Consider the following 17,521-nt stretch of genomic DNA (forward strand, 5'->3'; position numbering starts at 1 on the left):
TTTGATAATGATTTTAAATTAGATTACTAAAAAATAAAAATTTTAATCAAAAGCAAATATGTTGTTATAACAGATAAAATTAAAAAATGCATTTCTGAACTTCCATGCATTTGGTGCGGAAACTTTTTTCGCGATAGAGAAAAATTAACACCATATTTCATAATAGTTTTCCATGCTCTACACGGCAATGTGGTGGTATTTTTTTGGTTATAGCCCTAATGAACATGGCATTAGAAGATACCACACAGTATAATTATTTATTTTCACCAACAAGGAAATTATATTAGCTTCCGAGAACGGGAAAAACTAATGAAATCACTGGGAACCCTAAATGTCAAATTATAGCTCATTGGCCAAAAAATGTAGCAAAAAACGTCAAAATATCTCAAATCGGGCGGTACCGTTATATGGGGGCTATACGAAAACATGGACCTATTTTTTGTGGAGAAGTTTATTGGCCTCTAGAACCCTAAATGTGAAATTATACCTCATTCGCCCAAAAAATTAGCTAAAACCGTCAAAATATCTCAAATCGGGCGGTACCGTTATATGGGGGCTATACCAAAAAGTGAACTGATATAGTCCATCTTCGAACATGACATGCCCCCTACACAAAAAACCTATATTTCAAAATCAGCGTCAGCGTCCTATCTAAATTTTTGTGGTTGGTACAGTGATTACAACGGACGAAAAAATGTTATAGCTCCTCTATTTTTCAACCGATTTCATCAGTTTTTCCCATTACCGGAAGCTAATTTAATTTCCTTGTTGGTGAAAAAAATTACACTTTGTGTTATCTTCTAGCAGCCTAGCGCACGGGGAAAATAATTTTTCCGTTTTTTTTCTTTAGTTTTTACACTTTAACCACTATAACATAGCCATTTGTTATCCGATTTAAAAGAATAATAGCTTATTCGAAAGATATTTTTCACACCTTTAAAAGGAAAATCAATGCCCGAAATGCTCGTTTAATTCGAAAATGTAAGAAACCCGCTTTTTCACTACTTTTACTGTTATAAAACAATAAAACGAAGTGAGCCAAACGAACCAAAGGTGTTTTCGTTGTCCATGAACCCCAACACAATAGAATTTTGTAACAGAACCCTTGAATATTTTTCTGGTCAACTTTTGTAGCACAGTGTCATTTATCGATATTTGCCGAAGAATCTGCGCATTCCCAAGGCCAAAACTGCCTGAAGGAGCATTCCAACACTTTTGCGATGTACTAGAGAGTTCTTAATTATTATGTTTGCTACAATTTTAATCTGTGTGTTGGATAGCAAATCCCAAAGGTTTGGCTGTTATATGCCAAAATATCCACAAAAAACGCCAATGAAAAACTTCAAGTCAAAATCGGGACTTTTTTGCTCAGTTCCCCGGCCTACATTAGGCACCTGTACCTCGGCAGTCCCAGACTTTACTGCTACCCCTATACATTCACTAGAGTGAAGCTTAAGAGAGATGGGTCTGTACTGAGCAGACGGGTGTAGAAAGAAGGCAAGGCCTCCTCCTCCGCTCCTTGTGCGATTCTGTCGAACCTATGCAACGTTGCACCCTGCAGGTCAGGGTGAGCAATTGAATTGAAGGAATGATGCATTCCCGGGGCCCCGAACAGCAACATTGAGTGTAAGATGCTGGGTTTGTTGCTGTTTGGGAGATTGTGAGGTGTTTCCTATTCCGACGACAAGTATGAATCTGGCGACGAAGTTGTAGACATGTTGGGAGATGTTCTGGCTCAGCAATCAGCAACATAACTCCTATCAAAGTAATCCTGGAGGCAGCTAACACCTAGGTAGTCTCGGATGTGTATCCATTTCATCATTCCGATGTTGACATGTGTGGATCTTGTAAACGGAAAAGATCCATGGCCTGGGGCTCTTCTATTTTAGTGCCGGGGTACGTACTAAAGCAGCTCGGGATATATTGCAGCTCCTAGAGTGAAAAAATACACAAACATAAACATATAATTTTTGAGATTACGAGGCGACCTCGGAGACTCGGACTTTCAGAACGATTCGAAAATTTTGACTGAGAATCTGTTGTTGTTGTAACAGTGTTTATTATTATGTTTGTATGTTCGTTCTTCTGTTCAATCTGGCTGCCTCGATGGGATGTAGCCATAGATCCACTGGAGTTAGATGTGTAGGTTTGGCGGGGCAGTTGAAAAGGTGTTTTGTATCGTACGATCGATTTGCGCCCAATAAGAATTTAGGCTACTGCAATATCCCGAGCGTAGTTGACCCAAAACTACTCTGATTTGTCGTGGCAGCTGTCGCTCATCAGCTGCGGGATGTATGGGATGGGACGGGATGGGAGATGTACTTCGAAAACTGTATTCACACTATATTTGCTTATGGCCTTAGCAACTACATCCGTGTGAATGCTATTTAAACCTGCTTGATATGCATGTTGATCTAGGGGTTCCCTTCTGTATCGTTGGACCTCTTCCTCTAGAGCATGTATATCCTTCCTGATGTGCCTGAATGTATCGGGCATACCCACCAGATGGTGATTGGGGTGGCTCTCACGGTAACATTGTTGCTATCAGTAGAACTTAGCGAAAACTTATAATTATTTTAATTTGACCGATTTTTTGCGGTTGTGGCAAACCAAGCACAAATATATTGGTCCTGGGTTTTCCTCCATCCCTGCACGGACTAAAAGAATTCGGAGCAGGCATTCCGGGATATGCTGTTCCCAACACAGAAAAACGAAACGAATACAATACAGTTCCGGGTCAATCCGGTAAGAAAGAAACCACTGTCTTGTATCCGGCTTAAATTAAGTTTATAACGGTATACGGATTGTCCCCTTCCGGAGGTCATCACAATGCTGGTCATCATTTTCAATTTAAAATCCCCTTCCCAAAAAAAGCGAGTTAACAAAATATCCAACTCACTACTTCTAAGAATAAAATACCGTTTTTCAATTGTCCCTTTTATCTACATTGCTGCATACACTCGCTTCGCTGTAGTCGAAATGCCAACAGAATGACTGACAGTCAGTAAATAAAACAAATAAGAAAAATGAATTATGAACACAAAAAGCTACTCCAAACAACTGGAAAAAAATGGAACAGGTTACTAACCTAAATAACCCGAATGCTATTTAAACAAATAAAAGAAGAATTATGTCAAAACGTTGACACTATTTCAAAAACCAACAACAGGGGTTGTAGTAGCGTAGCATCATCACCATCATCTCCATCGCCAGCAGATAATAGCCACAATGCATCACCACACAACACACTTCCGTTTCCGCCTTAATGAGTGAGGAGGCGAAAAAAAAAACAAAACAAAATTTTTCGGTTTAAATTGTGTCTGTGGTTGGCGTTGTGTTTGAGGCGGATGTTGATTTGATGTACTTTGGCGCCGGAAAAGTGTGATAGTGATGGTTGGGTTACATTATCATCATTATTGGTGACAAATCTAAAATTTAACACCTTTTTTGAAAGATATTGTTCTTAATTAGATTTGGAATGAAGAAATAGTAATCGAATTGAGGAAATATGTAACTGGTCGGATACAGAACATTTGAAACATAAGCCAAACAAAGAATACTCAGATTAATGACCTGTTTCACTAAGACGATTCGAATTCAAATTCGTTCGAACTACGACCAAACTTCTGTTTTTGACAAATATTTAATTCATTTTTTTTTCAATCAAACAAAAGTTTTAAACAACTACAGGAGTTTAGTAGTTTAATAGTAAATCGAACGAATTTCATTTAGAATCGTCTTAGTGAAACTGACCATTAAAACGCTTACTCAGCATTAAAATCCTATGAAGCTGATTCACCATCAACACAGATCTTTCAAAGAAATGTTCACCTTCATCACACCAAGTACTGCCCTTTCGCCAAACGTTAACCCCAGACAGTAAAAAACGTTTGTCCAAAAACTGTTTATATAGGTCCACGTTTGGGTATATAACGGTACCACCCGGTTTTGGGTATATTGAAGTTTTATCTACGTTTTTGGCCCAATTTGGGTGTTATTTTGCATTTATGGTTCCCAGTGGTCGGAACGGGTCGACGAGTTAAAATAGACTTCAAGCAACGATATAGCCCGATTTCAGGTATTCTGAAGTTTTTATCAACGACATGTGTGATATGTAGACAGCGGAATCCTATACAAATGCATACAGTATCGGCCAAAACTAAAGTAAATTTTTTTGAAATGATAATTTTTTTATGAAAACTAAATTATAAATTTATATTTTATTTTTCTTTTTATTTATTTATATCTTTATAATTGGTCGTCGACTGAATAAGCCGGCGTCTATCGTTCTTCTGCAATTCGTTCTTTTGCTAATTTTTAAACGTTAGCGTATTGTATTTGACTAGTGGATGATGTAGCATCATTTTTGGATGAATATGAACAATATCGGCTAATGTTTTGGTATAGCCCCCTTAAAGCGGTACCTTCCGATCTTCGGTATTTCGGATATTTAAGCCACATTTTCCTACTAAATTAGCTGTAATTTGGTACTTAGGGTCCCTAGTGGTCACAAAACATATTCATCAAAAATCGTGGACCTGGGTTCACGTTTAGGTGTAGCCCCCCATATAACGGTAACTTACGATTTTCAGTATTTTGAGGATTTAAGCTAAATTTTCCGAAAACCGATTATTTCGCCTGCAATAATTAATAATTTAGTATCCTTTATGCCTAAAAGATGTGATTGTGTCATCCAGAATAGAGGATAAGCAACGAAATATTGATTTCAATACTTTTTGCTGTACCTCAAATGGGGGGGTGCTTTAGTTTTGTCCGCTTATATTTGCGACCTAAAATGTATTTTGAATTTTAACTTTTGTTTATTAAATTCTGATCTCCTTATTTTTGTATTTTTCAATTATAAAGATATAAATAAATAAAAAGACAAATAAAAAAATAAATTTATAATTTAGTTTTCATAAAAAAATTATAATTTCAAAAAAATGTACTGAGGGGGTGCTTTAGTTTTGGCCGATACTGTATATGGTTAGGATGGTCGTAGAGAAAATCAGATTAGACAGAAACTCGTTTTATCACAAAATAAAACGAATTAGGCCCAGCAATTTTTGCATATTTCGCATATCGCGCATATTTTGACATATTTTTACATATTTGCATAAAATGAGCATATGTAAAAATCTATACAAGGATTTGTGGTCTAAAAATCCCACCGAAATGGCTGAAATTTGTCCGCATGGGTCCACGTCTTCATATAGCCCCCATAGAACGGTGGCCTCAACATCACACTTAAATGGCTGACATTTTGTATAAAGTCTTCGTTGGGAGTATAAAACTTTCCACCTGAAATTTGTCAGTATAGGTCCACGTTTTCATATTGCCCCCATAGAACGGTACGTCCCGATTTTCGGTTTTTTTTTGAAAGTTGTAGCCCCAATATCCCACCGAAATGACTGAAATTTGGTATTAAGTCTTCCTTGGGGGTATAAAACTTTCCAAATGAAATTTCTCGATATAGGTCCACGTCTTCATATAGCCCCCATAGAACGGTACCTCCGGGTTTCTGGTAGTTTGAAGGTTGTGGCCTCAATATCCCTCCCAAATGGCGGAAATTTGGTATTCCTTGGTGGTATAAAACTTTCCACCTGAAATTTGTCGGTATAGGTCCACGTCTTCATATAGCTACCATAGTACGGTACCTCCCGATTTTTGGGCAAATTTGGATGTAATATGTCATTTAGAGTTCGAAGTGGCAAAAACACTCCATTTGAGGTATTTGGAAGTTTTTAACTAAATTTTCGGTCATAATTAGCTGCAATTTGACAATTGACAAACTGGGATAGATGTGGGTAAAGTAGAATCTTACAGGCGTATCTCCCCAGCAAAATCTTCGATGCCAAGGATGCTATTGAATCATGAGTGCAAGTGATCTGGCATGTCATCTTTTTATCATTTTCACTCATGAATTTTATATGAGCGTGACCACCATAAGATGACATTCATTTTCGGATCTTAAGATGACATTCATTGTCGGATCCTAAGCATGTCATTTTGACCAATGCTTTGACATGTCATGACAAACCAAACTCTTTTTTAATTCAAACTAATTCATGAAATAACTAGAACTAATTTATCAGCATAAAGTTTACACCCAAAATTTCAATTTTATCACCGCCGCTGCACCGCAACAGAGTTTACTTCGTCCACTCTCAGTCACTGATTTTGTTTCATCTTACAAAAGCTTTTCTATTATCTTCTCATCACCAGTTCAGATTTCGACATGGACTCCAACAGCACTCCTTTAAGAATTTCTAGTTCGTGAACCTACATTTAATTTGTAATTTTGTAATTTTATAACAAAAATTTTGGAAATGTATACTCTTTTGTTTTGATGTCGCTACATGTAGGGATGTACAAATCGACTTGTTTGTTTCTAGTGATCTGTACAAATGATTCAAATGCTGATGAAAAGATCGGATCTTTCACGACTTCCTTTGCATGGGTTTAAATGCTAATGAAAAGATCGGATCTTTCACGACTTCCTTTGAACCAATGCAAAATATGCCATGAAATCACGTCATAGCATAGAACCCCCCCAGTGGGAAAATTGGGAACATATTACATTGAAAATATATTAGTTAACGCATTATAAGCAATACGTTCCAAAACGTATCCGTAAGAATCGAGAAAAGAATATAATTGGACAAAAAGTTAAATTATTAAATATATTAGAAGATACGTTATATAATATACCGTAAAGAATCGAACGAGTAATTCCACTTGACAAAAAATTCATATTAATTACCTCTTACATTCCCACTGGATACGACAATGGAATGCAATGTTTCTTTTTGTATTTTTTTTTTTGTAATCCCGTTATCTGCCGACGCCTTTAAGTCGCAGCATAAATTTGCCAGTTTTGTTTGTGTCGTGTAACAATAAAGACGTAGTTTTGTAAAAAATGTAATGAACTATTTTAATTTCGGTTTTTAATGAATGAATATTTTTTTTGTATTCTATGAATACTTTTTTAACTACATAAAACCCTTATATTTCTAAATATAAATAACAAATGAATTAAAATTAATGGTTTTCTATTTTAATCCAATAAATTACTTAAGGCATACGGGGGACTAAGTTACTTATAAAAAGAGAATACATACATAATACGATGCATTCCAGTATATGAATTCCATTATATATTACTAAAGAACTATAAAAGAATATACCCATTGATTACACGATGCTTTCTATGGATACCATAAAGGAATATATTATTTTCCTAGGACATGCACCGTGTTACGAATAATGTATTTGTAATCAGTGGCTCTGTATTACCCGTTCGATTCCCATCGATTACATTTTCCCACTGGGCCTTCCTTCAAATTTTGCTGGGTCTCTTCATGCCGTAAACACACACATAAACATACCAGAACATGCAATTTGCAGGGACGGTTTCCGTAGCTCTTGACTTGTCTTTCGATACGGTCAGCCACGCCATGCTCCCCAGCGAAAAGTTTGCCTCCAAAGAGGCAGTTAAATGATATGTACAAGTGATTTGGAAGTGCATTTTAACTGACCTTTGGCATTGCATTTTAACTGAACCTTTGGCACTGCATTTTAACTGACCCTTTGGCATTGCATTTTAACTGACCCTTTGGGGTAGAATAGGAGGCAGTCCAGAGCACGTGTTTTGAATAACAAAATAAAATGCATTTATTATTTGTGTAAAACAAAAATATTAATAATTTTATTAAATTAACACAAATTATGAATATTCTCTATTGAATTCAATCGCAAACATGTGTGTTTCCTCCGCTCTTCATTTAATCCAAGCTTAAGTGCTTTTGCTTCATCTGCTAAATGGTTTTGATATTGTCTTCCCATCACCAGTTAAGATTTCGACATGTACTCCAACAGCACTCTATTGGGAAATTTTCTTCTCGTGAGTTACCGGAAAAATGTTCACAAATTAAATATTATTTAGTTTGTATTAACAAATGTTTGGAAATGTTAACACGATTATCTATTTTTGGAAATGTATTCCGCTGCCTATAGAGATGTACAAACTGATTTATGTACATGTAGGGATCTCTAACAACTGCTAATAAAATGTAGTGAACGGAGTGCCTTTTTCACGACTCCGTTGAACTGCCTCCGGATGTTCTTAAAATGTGACAAATGGATGTGATTCTTTGGATTGCATCCAAATGCGGTTAAAATGTGAGGAATGGAGTGCGTTTTTCACGACTCCGTTTGAACTGCATAAAAACATGCCGTGAAAGAACTAGTCTACATTGCACTATTTCCAATTTATTTTGCTGGGTCCTTATAGACATTTACGTCACCAACCTCTAACATGACACCCACATTAACAAGAAGTTGACATTCAAAGCATTAGCTGGCACCTCCTTGGCAAAGATAAGCAGACATTGATAGCGATATATAAGGTCATTGGTAGCTCTGTCTTCAATTATGTCGGCTGGTTTGGACATCCGTCCTAAACGACACACAATGGAGAATTCTGCAAATTTCCCAAAATAATGCTCTCTGAATTGCTACGGTCTGCGTCCAGATTATAAATGTGGATCATCTTCAGCAGGAGACCCGAACATAATGTGTTTCTGACTAGACAGTTCCTGGTGGCATGTTATCTGCAGAGACACACAAACCATCAAGTTGTGATGTAAGATCCACCACCTTCGCTCATCCGTATGTACTTCAGGCCCTACCGACTGTCTATAGGGAGATACGGCTATATGGGGGCTATATCAAAACATGGACCCAGGGACTCCAATTTCAATACCTTTAATACCATTGATATAAGAAATATTTGAGCCGAATTTTGTTAGCCTACGTCAGGTGGTTCGACAGTTAAAGAGTTTTTACCCAATATTTGGGTAAATACTCGAAATCGGGGTACTCTTATATGGGGGCTACAAGAAAACGTGGACCTACGTTGACAAATTTATATCAAGGCAAGGATATATCATAATCATTGAGGACTCACTGCGCCAAATTACAGCCAATTTGGTTGTAAAATGTGGCTAATAGATGAAAAAAGCCTTAAATCGGGAGGTACGGCTATATGGGGGCTATACCAAAACATGGACCCAGGGACTCCATTTTCAATACCTTTAATACTATTGATATAAGAAAGTTTTGAGCCAAATTTTGTCAGCCTACGTTAAGTGGTTCGGCAGATTAAGAGTTTTTACCCAATATTTGGGTAAATACACGAAATCGGGGTAGCCTTATATGGGGGCTGTAAGAAAACGTGGACCTACGGTGACAAATATTTGCAAGGATATTTTATACTCATTGAGGACTCACTGTGCCAAATTACAGCCAATTTGGTTGTAAAATGTGGCTAATAGGTGAAAAATACCTTAAATCGGGAAGTACGGCTATATGGGGGCTATATCAAAACATGGACCCAGGGACTCCACTTTCAACACCTTTAATACTATTGATATAAGAAAGTTTTGAGCCAAATTTCGTCAGCCTACGTCAAGTGGTTCGACAGTTAAAGAGTTTTTACCCAAGTATTTACCCACTCGTATAAAGTATTGTAAAACTGTCCATTTTAAAACGATTTCACAACCTATACCCAAAAATTGGGTGTAAGATGTATTGGCGATTCAATATAGTAAATACCCAAATAAATACCCACAAATGGGTATTTACCCACCGTGTGGGTATTTACCGGGTAAATACACGATAAATACCATCTCCACCGAAGCTATAAACGGTTAGAGATGCCACAAAGTCCTAAACCAAACACTCCAGCATTGAACGGCTACTTCCAATGATAACTTATTCCAACTGTCACAACTAAAGTCTGGTTACAGTAGCATTTTTCAATTCCTACAAAAGCCCCAGCTGACATTAAATCCCTCAAGAGACCTAGCATCACCTTCTCCTCCTCACAAACGAACCTAACTCATATCGATTTGTGGGTACAGCCAACTGAAGTAGCACACTTTCTTCAGATGCCAACACCCATTACCAAAAAAAACGGAGCAAGGGAAGTTCCTCTTTTGGTGTACCCATGCTAACATTTTTCGTCACAGAACACTCTCCTATGCACAAATTAATGATCGTACTTTTTAACGTATAATCAACCCATTCCAATAGGATGAAGGAAATTCCTGTGCTGTTGAGAGCATTATGGATAATGTTTGAAATTTGCATATTCTTCTCAAGGTGCTCAAACAACTCATGTATGATAGTCCGGTCAAAATAGACATTGAAATAGCAAAAATTCCCACAGAGCTGAATTTTGGTGGAGAGCTAGGGTTTGCCATTAGAAGCAACGTCCTAAAAGTCCCCATCGATCCCATGTGTGCAAAAAAATTATTCGGGGTCAAAGGTCAAATTTTAAGGGTTTTTTAGGTTTTCGGATTTATTTTTTGAAAACGGTTAATCTAATCAAAAAGTGACTAAAGTAAATATTGTAGACAGAAAAATTATCTACAAGTTTGACTTTTATAATTTTTTTCCTAGGAGGAATCATTCTTGAGATATAGCTGTTCTAAAAAACACATGATTTTTATGCACTTATAAGGGAAATATGCACATATTCAGACGAACCAGCTAAAATAAGCGAAGTAATCGTTTTCTGTCCCTCAAAAAATATATATTTTCTTGAAGAGCGAAATTATAGCTATCTTCTAAAAAAAGATCCAACAAAATCGGAGCGTGTGAAAATAGCCCATTTAACCCACATGTATAATCGAAAGCCCAACGGGAAGTTTTGTCCGAAGGTAGGGTTTGTTGCGCTGATTACGGAAATGTATAATTTTCAACGGTTGCGGATTCGGTTCGCCGGTTATTCGACCCGAAAAGCCAAATTTAAAAACCGGGTTAGACCCGGTTCTACTGAACCGATGACTGCAAAGTGGATATCGTTTGAAAGCTTACGGAAGTATCTAACACATAGTGTCGTTACTTTAACCGGTTCGCCTCATAATGTACTTACGCGGCTAATTCTTTATTTGACCTTTAGATCGCGATATCTCGAAAATGGGAAGTCTTTTTTAAGAATCATAAAGACCACTCTTGTAGACAATTATTGAATCTACAACTTTTACTTTAGCCGGCTTTTGCTAAGTCTTACCGTTTTTGAGAAAAACTAATAAAACTGAATAATGCCTCCAAAAATGACCTTTGACCCCGAATAACTTGTTTTGCACACATGGGATCGATGGGGACTTTTAGGACGTTGCTTCTAATGGCTAACCCTAGCTCTCCACCAAAATTCAGCTTTGTGGGAATTTTTGCTATTTCCCCCTTATACGCATGTCTATTTTGACGACTATGACGGTTTTTACTGACTTGCCTTTGATGTATGCACGCTGAGATAAATTCAAGATCCAGTAACCTTTCCACTACCTTCAATAGAGAGGAAGAAAGATTAATTGGCCTATAGTCTTATGTAATGGTTATCCGCTTCCAACTACAACGGTATAATTTTTTTGGGGGCAAGTCTTTACTTGCCTGGTATAAGATAAACCTGCCGACACCAATTGGAATGATTAATGACTCACGAGTTGAGCATTCGATATGGTCGAAACTTTGCGCATCGTAAATTCCCAAGAAGTACCATATCAGAATCCATACCTCCTCTCTCACAAAAGTTCAAAATTGTCTCTTACCAGTTCAATGATCGTTTTGGAATATTCATAGAAAGTAGCTCTAAAAAATACAAATGTGGTCAACGACTAAGATGACTGGTTGGCACAATCGAAAAGAATGACTCACAAAATTAGATCCAGTTACAAGATGGACTATGTCAGTCCATTCCTCAGATACGTCCCACTATGTCCACTATGTCGCGAGTTCATATTAACTGTGGCCAAAAATAGAAGGAGTCTTTTTACGTGATAATTAGTAATAATTATTACTAATGTTGCAAATTTTGACAGTTGTATAATGGAAAAGTTGCTGACAAAAATGTTTCAGCAACATTTAGTAAGTAAAAAGACACACACATTAACAAGAAGTGATGATACCCCCCATACCAAGTGCGGATATTATTCGAATGTCCGGCACAACTTTCGAAAACGATATCACTGTCGAAGGATTGGCAAATGTTTTTCGGGTGTACACAAGCACGTTGTTCTTTTGTTCGTCAAAAGTTTAAAAACGATATCATTTTCGAACATTTTGCGAACGTTTTTTCTTCACAAGAAAAATTGTTTCGAGAAACATTTTTTACTTCGGAAATTTTTTACGTTTTAAAAAATAATTTTATGTAGTCGTGAAAAATTCCCATTTGCTTTTTTCAAATATTTTCGATATAAATGCTACTTATAATATTAACAAGAAGTGATGATAAACACAACATATAGCTTGGTTACAAATACAAGACAACAATGTTTATAAACTGTTACACGCATTGAATCGCAAACATTACAAAGAAGAAAAGGTACATAACAGAAAAGACAAGAGACGTCAGATAAAGTTAAACATGTCATAAAATCGAAACTCCGCCAAAAATGCTTTTTCGGCACTATCGTAAAAACTATCATCTTTCATTCGCTAATAATATTATTAACGACATTCGAATTCGAAGGTTTTCCTGCCACAAACTGAGCGACGAATGAATCGTTTTTAATTCGTTCTCGAGTGTCGTTTTCGAACAAAACATCCGCAAAATTATCGAAAAACATTCGAAAACGGATCGTTTGCGATAGCAATGGTATGGGGGCGGATCGTTTGCGATAGCAATGGTATGGGGGGTATATGTTGTGTTTACCCCCCATACCATTGCTATCGCAAACGATTCGTTTTCGAATGTTTTTCGATAGTTTTGCGGATATTTTGTTCGAAAACGACACACGAGAACGAATTGAAAACGATTCATTCGTCGCTCAGTTTGTGGCAGGAAAACCTTCGAATTCGAATATCGTTTATAATATTATTAGCGAATGAAAGATGATAGTTTTTACGATAGTGGCGAAAAACATTTTTTGTGGAGTTTGTTGATGTTTCTGTTATGTACCTTTTCCGTTTTTATTTCATTACGTTTGCGACTCGATATGTAACTGTTGATAAACATTGTTGTCTTGTGTTTGGCAACCTACCCATATGTTGTCTTTATCAACACTTATAGTCTATATTATACGTAGCATTTATATCGAAATTATTTGAAAAAAGCAAATGGGAATTTTTTACAAACAATATAAATTTTTTTTGAAACAAAAAAAATTTCAAAGTAAAAAATGATTCTCGAAACAATTTTTCTTGTGAAGAAAAAACATTCGCCAAATGTTCGAAAACGATATCGTTTTTAAACTTTTGACGAACAAAAGAACCCGAAAAACATTTGCCAACATTTGATATCGTTTTCGAAAGTTGTGCCGGACATTCGAATAATATCCGCACTTGGTATGGGGGGAAAGAACAACGTGCGTGTGTACACCCGAAAAACATTTGCCAACCCTTCGACAGTGATATCGTTTTCGAAAGTTGTGCCGGACATTCGAATAATATCCGCACTTGGTATGGGGGGAACTGTTACACGCATTGAATCGCAAACATTACAAAGAAGATAAGGTACATAACAGAAAAATCAAGAGACGTCAGATAAAGTTAAACATGTCATAAAATCGAAACTCCGCCAAAAATGCTTTTTCGGCACTATCGTAAAAACTATCATTCATTCGCTAATAATATTATTAACGACATTCGAATTCGAAGGTTTTCCTGCCACAAACTGAGCGACGAATGAATCGTTTTTAATTCGTTCTCGAGTGTCGTTTTCGGACAAAATATCCGCAAAACTATCGAAAAACATTCGAAAACGGATCGTTTGCGATAGCAATGTTATGGGGGGTCCACGTTTTGATATAGCCCCCATATAACGGTAGCTCCCGATTTTCGGTATTTTGAAGATTTGAGCCTCATTATCACACCGAAATTGCTGAGATTAGGTATTTAGTCTTCGTTGGGGGTATACAACTTTCCCCTTGAAATTTGTCGGTATATGTCCACGCCTTTTTTTGTAAAAAATCTAATGTTGACTTTGGCTGTTCAACATTTTTTTAAATTTATATTTTTAAAAGTCTCTCGTCAAAAAGCTAGATTATTAGGTATTTAATAAGCCCACAAAAATATATGATGATCGGTCCATTCGTTTTCGAGCTTTAATGGACACCGCAAAACATTTATATAAAAAGGGGTAACTCCCTAAGTCCCGGTCCACACTAGAGTGAATTTCATTAAAAAATTTCATGAAATTAGGCGTTCTTAAATCGAATCCCCCACTACAGCAATTTTATGATTTTACTCTACTATGGAAGTCGATCTAGAGACGCATAATTTCATGCAATGTTATCAATGAAATCGCTCTAGTGTGGACCGGGACTAATGAGGTGATCACTGAAAAAGAGAAATAACATGTTCGTCTGCAAACCTCTGCAGCTGGCACCTTTATACGTTTAAAGTACATACTCACTTTTTTTTAATTTATTTATTCATATTTCATAATTTCAAAGTCCGAGGACCACATTAAAGAAATTAAGTGACAACTAGCAATAAAAATATACATAATAAAAAAAATTAAAGTGACATTAATCTAACAACAAAATGAATAGTACATGTAAAAAACTTTGACGGCCAGGATAAGACATTTAAACAAATAGGCATTGGGATAACTATATTAACTACTACAGCTCACTAATGACAACCCAATTAGCGAAAGTAGCAGTTAATATATTCACAATACACACAAAAAAACTGCTAAAATCTACATAAAATTGAACATAACATATTTAACGCGTCATACAAAACATATCCTGACGATCAAGTTAGAAAAAAAACTTACATAAATAATTCAACCACAATAAAGAGTAAGTCCCAATTTACATTAGACGAGTTTACTTGCGGCAATTGTCAGTAGCTATGGCATAAAGTAGCTATGGCATAAAGAAGAAAATATTGGTTGTACCGATGATATTTTTGAAAATTCTATATTAATTTTTATCTATTTTGCCTTTCAAAAAACAGGTTATCATTAAATTTAATTCTTAAAATTTTATAGCATATATACTCATTGTTATTAAACCTCACAAAACAAAACAAAAAAAAATACAAAAACATAACTTTTATTCGAGTAGCTATGGCATAAAGAAGAAAATATTGGTTGTACCGATGATATTTTTGAAAATTCTATATTAATTCTTACCTATTTTATATGTTGATAATATACATATGAGTAGTTATGATGTAAAGGAGGCAAATTATAATCAATGCAATCATTATTTTTTAATTTTTATGTATAGTTTGTAAGAACAATAATGTTTAATATTTTATTTATAGAGTAGCTATGAAGTAAGGTGGAATCTTTGTAATTATATCTGAATTGGCCATTGAGTTATCCATATGGCTTCGATTGCAAAGTAATGAAAAAATAAATAAAAATAAAAAATAAATAAAAACAAAGTTTAAATCAGTATCAAGTGTAACACCTAAACACTTAACATGATTAACAAACTCTATATCATGATTATTAATGCGGACAGACAAAGGCACATTAGAGCACAAGCCGAACTTTAAAGCTTTAGATTTAGTCACACTAATTGAAAGCTTGTTCAGCTCCATCCACCGACCCAATACGCTAGATAGATTTGTATATCATCAGCATAAACAAATGGTATACAATTCTGAGATGCAATTGCATCAAAAAGATCATTGGTATACAAAATAAACAACAAAGGTCCTAAAACAGACCCTTGGGGGACACCGCTCAACACAGGAGACAATCGGGAAGTACAACCGTTGGAGGAAACATATTGATATCGCGAAGAAATGTAGGAAGACATTAGACAACAAGCATCACGAGAAAATCCATAGGCAGAGCTAAGCTTGCGAACCAACACAGAATGATTTAAACGATCAAAAGCCTTCTCAACATCCAAAGAAAGAAGAACGCAGCAATCATTATTACTTACAAAACTTCTTATAGAGTCAGTGAGCCCAATTAAAAGTGAGGTCGCACTGCGATTGCTCCTAAATCCCATCTGACAGTCATGAAGCATTCCAGCAGAAGAAATGTGGTCCATGATTTGGAGCTTTATGGGACGCTCTACTACCTTCGACAGGATGGGCATTAGAGAAATCGGTCTATAATAGGCCTGCTCAAAGTGCGCACCTGGGCTGTCGGTGTGTGTCAATTTGCTCACATACACAATTTAAAAAGAGAGCTTTTGTTTTTGTTTTGAATATTTTCAAAATTAAAAATCAGTCTCTATTGAACATTCAATGAGGAAGGTTCTGTTTTCGAATTTGTCTATGAATTTATATGCGTACACTGAAAAAATGAATGAAGATACTGAATACGAATTTTTATTTGCCGAAAATTATTACGGCAAATTAGAGTGTTTGGTTTGTCAGCGCACTTTGGTTTGTCACGAACTTGATTTGCAACAAATTATAACATCAACAGTCATATTTGGTCAAAATAAAATAATTCTTCTACTTTAAATTTTGAAACATAAAATAAAAAAAACTTGTACAATATTTCTCACAGTCTACAGAGGCAAAATGAAAACATTGGAATTTCTGTATTTCAAAACCAACACAATAACAAAATATATTTGTATGTGTGTGAGCAGGCCTAGTCTATAACTACCACTGGAATCATTTTTTATAATGGGTATTACTATCCCAATCTTCCATAAAGACGGGAAAGTCGAAGTCATGAAAATTGTGTTAATTATATGAAGAAAATGGTCAGCAATAAAAGGAAAAACAAGTTTAAGAAATTTAAAAGTAAAGCCATCCGATCCCACAGCTCTGGACTTAATGGAGGAAAACGCATCAGTCATCTCATTAAAAGTTGCTGACCGAAAGCTAAACCTTCCTTCTTCGAAGGAAACAGAAATGTCAGAAATATCAGAACCCGTAGTTTGAAATGAAGAGAAAATATTATTTAAATCATCAACGTCCACATCAACAACTTCCTTGCTTTTCCCAACACCATAATCATTTAAAACCTTCCATAATTCCTTGGACGTACTCCCACGAAACAAATTTGCATGAACCGTGGCTTTAATTCTCCTCACAACCCTCTTTGCTTTATTTCTATGCTTGCAAAATATTCTCCAATTATCAGGAGTTGAGTCCTCCAAGTAAGCTCGCCATGCTAAGTCTCGAAGGGATAACCGATACTGAATCTCAGGTGAATTAAACCAATCATCCTTACGAGGAAACCCCTTCCTACATCTACGAATAGGACAAATACTATGGACTTCCATTAGGTTTCGATGTAGACTAGACAATTGTAAATCAACGTTATTGGTAAAATACAAATCAGAAAAATCACTCGATGAAAAGGTTTCTTCCAAAACATCAGAACTTAACACACTATAGTCAACAAACTCATAATATTCCGGAGTTGACATATTTACAATGTTCAAAGACATGAAAATAAACGAATGGTGCGAAACACCCGGGCATTGAAAGTGGTTGGAAAATTGAACAAGGTCAAGAGAAGACAATAAAAAGTAGTCTATGAGTGATGTGGAACCATGACTGATATCATAATGCGTTTGTATAT

Source organism: Musca autumnalis, unplaced genomic scaffold, assembly GCF_047663935.1.
Source record: "Musca autumnalis isolate F117 unplaced genomic scaffold, ASM4766393v1 scaffold_5, whole genome shotgun sequence".
NCBI classification, from domain to species: Eukaryota; Metazoa; Arthropoda; class Insecta; order Diptera; family Muscidae; genus Musca; species Musca autumnalis.